Raw genomic sequence first — 10,285 nt, forward strand, 5'->3', positions numbered from 1 at the left:
CTCCCTGCCTTGCCCCCATTGCCCTGGGCCTCACCCCTGCCCTTTTCTCCACACGCCCCCGTGGAAGCCTAAGGCTGTGAGACCTGCGGCTGTGGGAGGCCTGGGCGGGAGCCAGCGCTGCTGAAACCTCTCCACGGCCGCTGACGCACGCGCCCTGCCCGCCCTGCCAGCCCTGCGCCTGCCCTGCCCCTCCTCCCCTGCCGGCCCTGCCCTGCCCCGGCCCCCCATCCCCCCGTACCCTGCTGGCCCTGCCCTGCCCCTGCCCCCCTGCCCTGCCGGTCCTGCCCGCCATGCCCACCCTGCCCTTCAGGACACGGCTGGGCGCGCCTGCACACGGTCGGGGGGCTCAGACCCCAGGCGAGGCAGCGCACAGACCCGGGCAGGTGGACTGAGCTTGCGCTCCCAGTGGCCCTGGCCCCGGCCTGCAGCCGGAGTCTCGGGTCCCCCAAGCGGGGTGAGGCTCAGGCCCGCGCAGAGCCTGGGTGTCATTCTTTGAGGCCAACAAATGACGTGGGGACACGTGGCATGACTCCCTGCTGGACCGCGTTCCTGAGACCGTGGGAGCCTCCCCAGGAGGCACCTCGGGCGTGAGAGCAGCGGGCCAGCGCCCGCACCCCGAGGTCCGGGGCTCCTGCGGCGCGGAGGCCCTGCCTGGACGCCCCGCTCCGTCCAGGCCGCCCGTGGGTCTCCCAGCGACAGCCCGCGGCCGCAGGGCGCACGGCCGCCCCCCTGCGCGGACCCGGGGCCACAGCGCGCGGCCTGGCCCGCGGCTGCGGTCGGCATGGTCGGCCTCCGCTCACGGCCGGCAGCCGGGGACAAGCGCGACTTGCGCGGGCCTCGGTTTCCTCGTCTGTTAGACGGACACGACGGCCGGACCCCTCGCCGGCGCGGGCTCGGGCGCTGCAGGCTTGGGCCCCTCAGAGCGGAGCCCGGCGGCCACTGCGAGCTCGGGCCGACCCCCCGCGCGCAAACCCCCGGGGCTGGCACGGGCCTCGCAGGGCTGGGCCAGGACTCCACGCCTCCCCCGCTTCCCTCTGTGCTTACATCCTGACTTCATAGTTTTCTTTTACTTCCTACTTTAATTTTCTGTACTTATTTATTTTATTGCTATTTCCTATTTTGTTCCTGATTTTATTCTGCTTTCGTCGAGGAAGAACGTAAACGTTACAGTCACTGTCCATTCCCACGCCCCTCACAGCTGCTCTAAAAATAAAATCAGACCTTAAAATAGAAAGAGGCCTTCCTGCGGGACAGACTGGGAGAGGGAGCTGGGCTCTCAGGGCTGATTCGCTGCAAAATTCCTGGAGCTTTGCTGTGTCTGAAACTTTTCATAACCAAGTTTTGGGGGAAAACAGTTTACCCCCACAGCACCAAGACCCCCAGGCCCATGACTGGGGCCAGGGAGGGGGCTCTTCAGTCCATTCTGACCCCCTCGGTTGGGCACCCTGGGTTCACTACAGAATTCTCTCGACTTTTGATTAGACTGGAAATATTTCATTAAAAAGGTGATGAAACAAAACAAACAAGAACCTTCCAACAGCTTCCCAATGTTACAGAAATCCTTCACCAGTGTGGCTCTGACACTTCTCCCACACGTCCCTGGCTCCAGGAGCCACCTCAGGGCCTTTGCACAGCTGCTCCCTCTGTAGGAACAGCCTGGCCCAGCTACCTGTGCACTGGCTCCCCGCCTCCGTGACAGGCCTTCCCCCAGGCACGCCCACACCTTCCCACCCTGCTCCCTGCCAGGATGTAGGCCTCTTTCCCGAGGTGCCTGCCTGCAAATGGCAGGACTTGGTGAGTGTGTTTGGTGAACAGAGGGTAGATGGACTGAGTCAGCATCTTCACTCCGTTCTAATGTGCGCTCCCACAGAAGCACACACACACGCTTCAGCTGAGTCCAGATTTTGAAACTATAAATCTAAACTGAGTTTACGGAAGGTCAAGTCCCCCTCTCTCGTCTGTCACGAGGCTTGGCTCCCCCGTGTCTCATCTAACTGCACAGTGACCCCGCCCGGTTATTCCCGGGTAAGGGCAGCCCAGCTCAAAGATGCACCCTCCTGGAACCACACGCCTGCAGCAGCAAGAGCCCCATGTCCTGGGCACCAACAGGCTGCACGTGTGCCCCACCAAAGCCCCCAGAACTGACTCGTAAGGTCCATCACCGCCCACCTCACTGGGCACCTAGGTGATCAGTCATCACCACCACACATGGGGACTCAGACAGAGGGGACAGCATCTCAGACAGAGGGAAGGGCATGAAGGCGAACCAGAGTGAGCCAGGCCATTTGAAGAGCTGGCAGTGAGCCCCGGTGGACGAGTCCAGAAAGGGAGGAGGTGGGACCCAGGGGTTGGAGCCAGGATGGATTTCACAGCCACAGGCAGCCAGATGGCTGTGCAGGTGGGTGACTCCTGCTCAGGTCTGGGTTTTACATCTGTCCTACACTGAGTAACACCCAAGGCTGCATTTTGACTCCCATGCTCACCCCCTTTACTGCGGAGCCTCAGTTTCCTCATCTGTCATTGGGGGTTGTCAGAGCCCACCTGGGGCAGGTAGACAGGATGTGCCGAGGCGGGTGCTCCTGGCTCTGGGACCAGCAACTTCTTTGTGGTCACTGTTCTGCATCCGGGGACAGGACTATTGAGGGGCTCAGGGCAGCAAAGCCGGGCTGTGCTCTGGGGCTCCTCTCAGGCCTCATCTACACTCTGACCTTGACAGACTAGCGCAGGCCAGGCCTGTGCGTGCACAAGCACACGTCCTGTCCAGCTTTGGGGCCCTGCGTTGTGGGAGGTGCTGGTCTTGTGCGGAGACCACGTCAGCCCGGAGGAGCGGAAGCGGGGCCTCTGGCCTCCTGAAGCCACCCAGCTGGGGACAAACCACTTCCTCCCCTCAGCACCCAGCCCAGCTCAGCCAGGGGGCCGTCGCCGAGCCAGTGGTCAGGCTCTGAAGGTTGGGGTTTGGGCCAGCTGGGCAGGTGCAGGCTGCAGCCCCGGGCAAGTAGTGGGGCTCTGTGTGTCTCAGTTTCCTCTCCCGAAAGAACGGCCGAGCCAGTCGGCCCTGGCGTTATCCGAGGGAGGCCCTGAGCAACTGCAGAGCTGCCCTCAGCATGCCGGCCCACAGGCGTGTGCTCCGCTCGGAGCCGGGCTCCACTCAGCTCTACCTCGCGGACAGGAAAGCAGCGGTGGGAGCAGCTGCCCAAAGTCACGGAGCAGGGCCCACGCCGAGCGTCCCAGTGGGCCAAGGCATCACCCCAGCCCAGCCCCTGCGGCCCATGCCCAGTCTGCCCTCTCCAGCGGGGTCTCAGAAGGCCCCAGGCCTGTCTTTCCTTCCACCAGGGGGACCCCGCAGCACCTCCCCGCCCCGGGAAGCCGTGGACAGGCTGAGCATCCTGTCACGGGGAGCCCCGCACCGCCAAGCAGGAGGGTGCAGGAGCCAGTGCACTGGGTGCGCTGTGCCCTCCAACCACCCCACTGCATGGCTCGTCGCGCTATCTGCACCGCGCGCACAGACACGGCAGCCTCTGGTGTTCCCACCGCTATCCGAGACCCTCCCCTGGCCCACGAGCCCCTCCCAGTGGCTTGGCCACTGCCCTCGAGTGGGGGACCCTGGGAGGCCCTGGTGGGCTGGGGCCTCCCTCTTAGAAGCGCCACCATACATGGGCCTGTCTGTCAGTATCTAAACTGCAGATTGCAGAGGAACCTTCCGGAACCCCCTCCGAGTGGGAAGGCCTAGTCCCCTAGGGACTGCGTTTGGGACCACCCGCCCTCCAGGCTCAGGCAAAAGACGACCTGTATTGCCCTGGGGCCTCAGCGACAGAGGGGGCTGGGCCGTGGGCAGGGGCACTGGCCGGCTGACGCAGGGATCACCCTGAACCGGTCAGCCGCGGACCCCAGCCCCTCCCAGGCTCCAGGTAGTCTCCGCTAGAGTCTGGGCCGCCCCAGAAGACACCGGCCCTCGGTGTTTATGAAGGATCTGCTGCCCACAACGCCAGCGGTACCGACTTTCCACAAACAGGGCCAGAGGCAGCACAGGAAGCCAAGGGCAACCAGACGCCACAGGGGGCCCCCTCGGCAGCTCCCGCCTTAAAGACACAAGACCCAGACTCCCGCTCCGACCGGCCCCATCCCAGGAGTGCCCGGACGATGGGACCAGTGCTGGCTCTCAGGAGACCCCGGAGCCAGCCCCACTCACCTGCGCTCGGCGGCGCCTCCCTCCCGGCTGATCTGGCGGCAGCAGACACAACTTCCTCCTGCTGTTTTCGCAACATGGGTCCCCAAACGGAGGTGCATTTCCGCACTGCCGCCCGCCCAGCTCGCTGGTTCTCCAGCCACCGGTCTTGCAAAAATGCAGCCCAAACCAGCCAGGCGCAGTCTGAGGCCCAGGTCCCACAGCCTGTGGCCGTTTAAAGTTTAACCAGCCGCTCCGGCCCTGAGGGGTCCTGGGCGTGGAGGTCGCAGCCCTCCTGCCTCTACCTCTGTGGGCTTTTCTGAGCAGAACTGAGGGCCACTCGGACCCTCAGAGAGGGGCGTCTGAGGAGGTCCAGCAGGCCACACACATAGCAGCCTGGGCCCAGGCCCTGCTCTGGGACACAGGTGCAACCCCTCCAGGGACCTGAAGACCCAGGTGGGGACAAGCTCCGTCTGGCCCAGCCAGCGGCCCCCACCACTGAGGGCCCAGAGCTGCTCCCCTGCCCCCAGCAGGTGGCAAAGGATGAGTGTGTGACCTGCACACGTCACTGGGCCCCAGTCCTTCCTCCATAAAGTGAAGAGAACAGGGGACTTGCTGTGGGCGTCTGTGAGGAACAAGAGCCTGGCCTGTGGCAGGTGGGCCATCTGGATGCTTCCTGCCCAGGCTGGAAAGGACAGCACCTCCTCTATTCCCCAGCACAGCCCTTCCCCACTGACACCCCTGAGCCTGGAGACCAGCAGCAGGGCCCCGTCAGGGCCTGGGACCCAGGCCAGGTCCCCACTGTACAGAAACGAACTGAGAAAGCAGAGATGAATGCCGGCCACACAGCAGCAGGCCAGGTGTAAGGACCCAAACGGTGAGGGTCCGGGCAGGGGACAGACAAGAAGTAGGCCAGGCAGGGCAGGGCTGGAAGGCAGAACTGGGGTCCAGAGTCCTCCCATCTTGGGGGGTGTCTCCACCATGAGGCAGCCACCCTCAAGGTGGCCCGTGATGGTCATCTCCTGGTGACCCTGAGCCTGTGTGGCCACATCCACCCTGAATAGGGCTGATCCAGTCCCGTAGCCAATAGGACTCCATGGCAATGACGGGGTGACTTCCAAAGCCAGGTCACATACCACATGCAGTTTCTGCCTTCTCTCCTGGGTCACTTGTTCCAGGGAGCCCACTGCCACGTCCTGAGGATGCCCAGGCAGCGCTACGGGAGCCGCGGGTGGGGAGGGGCTGGGCACCCGGCCAACAGCGGCACCAACTTCCTGCGAGGGAGCAAATGACTTAGAAGTGGGTACAAAACTAACTGAGTTAAGTGTTTACTGTCATTGTAAGCCACTAAGTTCTGGGTAGTTTGTTACACAGTGATAGGTGACATAAGACCGTTATCAAGAAGAAGGGCAAGGGGCGACCTGGAGGTCAAGGGGTCAGCCCCCAGTAGAGCCACGGCCACGGGCATCAATGGGCACATTACCATTTCTCTATCCAATTACTTCATTAATGACCCAATGGTCCAAACCGAGTGGTCAACCCTGCAGAGCTCCCTAGTGACAACAGTGAAGACCCGTGCTGTGCGGTTCACTTCCCATGACCCCAAATAACTTCAGGGGTTAGAGGCTCTTCAGGGGAGGACCGCGTGCCTGCTGTCCACCACCCCCTCTCCTGTCCTCTGGGGGCTGCTCGCTCCTCCCCCAGACAGCTCTCTGCACAGGGGGCAGCTCTGATGGGGAGGGGTCTTCCCAGGGCCCTGGCTCTGCCCCAGGGACCCCAGCCCCACCTGCTGGGCCAGCTGGCAATGACCTGGGGGCAGCCCATCTGCAGAAGGCAGAGGAACCCTGGAGGCCGGGCACTCAGAGGGATGGAGCCCCAGGCTGGCTGAGAGGAAGCAGCCCCAGGACGCTGAACTGGGCAGCGCCTGCATCCCGAGAAAGCCTCACGCCCAGTGCCTGCCCCTGGAAGAGGAGGGCGTGGGGCATCTCTTGGGATCAGGGACTGGCCGGTGAGGAGCCCAGGAAGGTCCACACAAGGGGCAGTGGACAGCATGGGGACAGAGTTGTGGGGCCAAGTCCAGGGTTCAGAGAGTCCACAGACCGCAGGCGCATTTCCTGTCCAGCCCTGGCTCAAGCTCTCTCCGTGAGCACGTACACCCCGCCATGTGCCAGCTCTCCAGACACCAAGGTCATCGTGACGACACGTATGGAGTTCCCAGCCCACTGCCCACCACCACATCAGCCCTTCCAGTACCATCTGCTCTTGTCCTCACGAGAAAGTCACGAATTGGCACAGGTCCCCGCTCCACAGATGAAGGATGGAGTCTCATGCCACAAACTGCACCGCTCATGGAGAGTGAGAATGTAAGGCCCGCCCTCTGAGGGCTGCTCAGAAGCTGGAGGAGACAGACCGGCAAACAGGCCCAGCTACAGTGCCAGGTGCAAGGCCGTGGATGAGAAGGGCATGTGCATGCGTGTGCAGGTGTGTGTGTGCGTGTGCATCCCATGCACAGATGCACACACAGTAGAGACGTCATTTTGAATCAGTGTGGAAAGGATGGACCACTCAGCAAGTATGGAGAGGGATAAAACGGGGTTGCTGCCTGTCACCATACATGAAAATATCCTCCAGATGAATAAAGGACCAAATATGAGAAGCAAGAACACTTAAAACCTCCAGAACAAAATATGTAGACATGTCCTTAGGACTTCAGGTAAGAAGAATTTTTAAGGCATAAACCATAAAGGAAAAAGATCAATGCATTTGACATGAAAGTTTAGACTGTCTACTCAACAAAAAAAATTTCAAAACTAATATAGAAAAGAAACAACCCACCAATTGGGAAAAAATATTTGCAAGTCATATATCCGACAAAGGGTTAATCTCCATACTATATAAAGAACTCACACAACTTAACAACAAAAAATCAAACAACTCGATCAAAATATGGGCGGGGGGGGACACGAACAGACATTTCTCCAAAGAAGATACACGGATGGCCAATAGACACATGAAAAGATGCTCATCATTACTGATCATCAGGGAAATGCAAATCAAAACTACACTAAGATATCACCTTACACCAGTTAGAATGGCAAAAATATCCAAAACAAAAAGTAACAAATGTTGGAGAGGTTGTGGAGAAAAAGGAACCCTCATACACTGTTGGTGGGAATGCAAACTGGTGCAGCCACTGTGGAAAACAGTATGGAGATTTCTCAAAAGATTAAAAATAGAAATACCATATGACCCATCCCATTACTGGGTATCTATCCAAAGAGCTTGAAACCAGCAATTCCAAAAGTCCCATGCACCCCTATGTTCATTGCAGCATTATTTACAATAGTCAAGATGTGGAAGCAACCCAAGTGCCCATCAATTGATGATTGGATAAAGAAGATATGGTATATATATACAATGGAATACCACTCAGCCATAAAAAAGGATAAAATCGTCCCATTCAGAACAACATGGATGGACCTTGAGGGAATTGTGTTAAGTGAAATAAGCCAGATAGAGAAGGACAATGTCTGTATGACTCCACTCATAGGTGGAAGTTAAACATGGGGACAAAGAGAACAGATTAGTGGTTACCAGGGGAAAGGGGGGGGTGCAGGGTGGGCACAAAGGGTGAAGTGGTGTACCTACAACATGACTAACAATAATGGACAACTGAAATTTCACAAGATTGTAAACTATCATAATCTCAATAAAAAGTTAAAAAGAAAGTCGTGACTGAGTACTATTTTAACAAAAAATTATGACTTAAAAACTGAGGAGCTGAGGGTGTAAGAGAACTGAATCTTCATCTTGATGGTAGGAAATCAGTGGATGGTGTTAAAAATTGAAATAATCAAGAAAGAGAAAAGTGGAGTTAAATACTAGAAGACAAAGTTAAGAGAAAAAAGTGATGGCTTCCGGGGAATGAAAACTAAAGTTGAGATGGGCTGGGAAGGGCCAATTTTTACACTAAGCATTATACTTTCTTGAGCTAGGTACACATATGACTTTGATAAAAATTAAAATTAAATGCCACTTAAAAAAAAAAAAACTCAGGTAGAAAGGGCAGGGGCGGCCCGGGAGGTCTCCTGCGGCGCACAGCCACAGCGGGCACAGAGAGGGAGCCGCACTGACCAGTTCTCAGGGCCACGGAGCGTTAACAGAGCTCGGGGCTGATCTTGGCCAGAATATGAGGCCTGAAGGAGGCAGGCTGAGGCTCCTGGGCTCCGTCATCCAGGGCGAGTGTCTTTAGGCGGCCTTGGTTTTAGACAGGAAACGTCGCACAAGGCTTGGGTGTGCACAGTGTGAAGTGAATCCCCGCTCCCAGCCCCGCCCGGCCAGCCTCGCGTCCCCTCCTGGGTGCACATGCACCCTGCAGTGGTGCACGCTCCCCCACCTGGACCCAGGGTGTTCCCACCTGGCAGCACATCTTGGTGAATGAGAGAGAAGGAGGCTGGGAGGGGCCGGGACCTGAGAGGTGGGGGAGCTGGGAGGATGCTTGTAGGGGGGCTCCAGCAGGGGAGACCCAGAGACACCGGGGCAGGTTGCCGGGCCAATTTCCTCTCTATGCGGCCACCCCCAGGCCCCGCTCAGACCCGAGGACAGCCACACCTAAGACTCTCCAAGCCGCCTCCCTAGATCAGCACCAGAGTCGTTCGGCTCTGAAAGGAGAACGCGTTTGAGCATTTTGTTGCAGCGTTTGTCCAAGCCCAAGTTTTCTGATGGATGCACAGAACTTCCGAATCCCAGCTTAACACTTTCAGATCCCTGGATGGTCTCGAGTCCGGATTGGAGCCCCTGCCATAACGCAGACCGGCAGTTTTGGGCGGCAGACAAGCAAGATGGCCCGAGTAGCCGCCTCCCCAGCCAATGTCTGCCATCCCTGCTGGGGTCGGGATTGGAGTTGCAGGCAGGGACGTGTTTAAAAACAAACTTTTCCACTGAAACATCATTTGGCTAGGGTGGCCAGATTTAGCAAATAAAAACATAGGACACCCAGTTAAATTTAAAATTTAGGCAAATGACGAATAATTTTTTAGTGCAAGAATATCCCGTGCAATATTTAGGATATAATGTTAGAAAACTATTCACTGGTCACCTGAAATTCTGATTTAACTGGTGTCCTGTGTTTTGTCTGGCATCCCGAATTTCCTGCCGACGACCCAGGAGCAGCTGGCCCTCTGAGCCCGAGGAGACACACTTGTCCCTGAGAAGCGTTTTGGTGCCCTTCCCAGCCCCACCCTGGCCGGTTTCCTCCACTGCCAGCCGCCCTGGTAGCTTTGGGCTCCTCTCTGCGTGGGGACGGTGACTCCTTGTCGGCACCACTGGCTAAAATTGGAGTGCTGGACACACTGCGCTGTGCACATTGGCTGCACTGACCAGGTTCTGGGAAAGTCCTCAAGTCTTTTAATGTTCTTAGGACCTGGCCATTTGAGAGGGTCTGAGCTCAAACAGCATCACCACTGTGAATACCCTTTTGGCAAACGCTCGGGCACGTTCCAGACACGGCTCACGGGGTCCCCGGCCCCTGGGGCTGTACAGAGGCAGTGAGGGGATGCCTGGCATGTGTTGACAAGCCGCCATGCAAAAGCATCAGAACAACAGACATTAGAACCCACAGTGACCGTTGCAACACGCTTTGCCAGAAACGAGTATTTTCATAGTATGAAACGTTAAACAGCATGAAACGGTCCCTCGTGTTGCTTTTGATCTGCACTTCTTCGCGAGCGAGGAGTACGGACAGCAAACCACCCCCGCCTTCTTCTGGAGAGTGGAGTGTCCATGTCTTATCACTCAGGCCTCCCCTGCACGGGGTGGGGCTGTGTGACCCAGCCCTGGACACAGGGAGTGATGCACCCCCACAGGCTGGCCCCTCAAAAGCCCCATGCCATCGTCCAGCTCCCTCTCCCCCATCTGCCGGGCAGACGCATGGAACACGGGACCTGGAGCCAGATGGATAGACTGGGGCTGGCCCATCGCTGGGCTAGCTGGACTGCTGTCTCCCAGGTTCCCTTCTGCCTGTGGGTGAGTCAGGGCAGCTCTGGGAAAAGAGATCCAGGGGCGGAAGCAAGCAGCACCTCCCTCCAATTAGAGGGGAGAGACCCGCTCAGGATGTTGGCA

The 10,285-nt window shown here is 58.2% G+C and overlaps 1 protein-coding gene across 4 annotated transcripts in view; it reads right to left on the reverse strand.

Moving 5' to 3' along the window:
- FGD3 (FYVE, RhoGEF and PH domain containing 3) overlaps positions 1-5,440 on the reverse strand; it is a 41,852-nt gene extending 36,412 nt beyond the window's left edge. For 2 of the 4 annotated variants that reach the window (XM_070495673.1, XM_014864810.3), the window contains exon 1: positions 4,190-4,703. The gene's annotated coding sequence lies outside the window, so the exon portion shown is untranslated. Of the gene's footprint in view, positions 1-2,483; positions 2,746-4,189; positions 4,704-5,301 lie in introns of those variants that run through there. The other 2 variants (XM_044756693.2, XM_070495671.1) reach the window with 2 other exon arrangements.
- Positions 5,441-10,285: the final 4,845 nt, after the last annotated feature.

Source organism: Equus asinus, chromosome 23 (assembly GCF_041296235.1).
Source record: "Equus asinus isolate D_3611 breed Donkey chromosome 23, EquAss-T2T_v2, whole genome shotgun sequence".
Classification (NCBI taxonomy): Eukaryota; Metazoa; Chordata; class Mammalia; order Perissodactyla; family Equidae; genus Equus; species Equus asinus.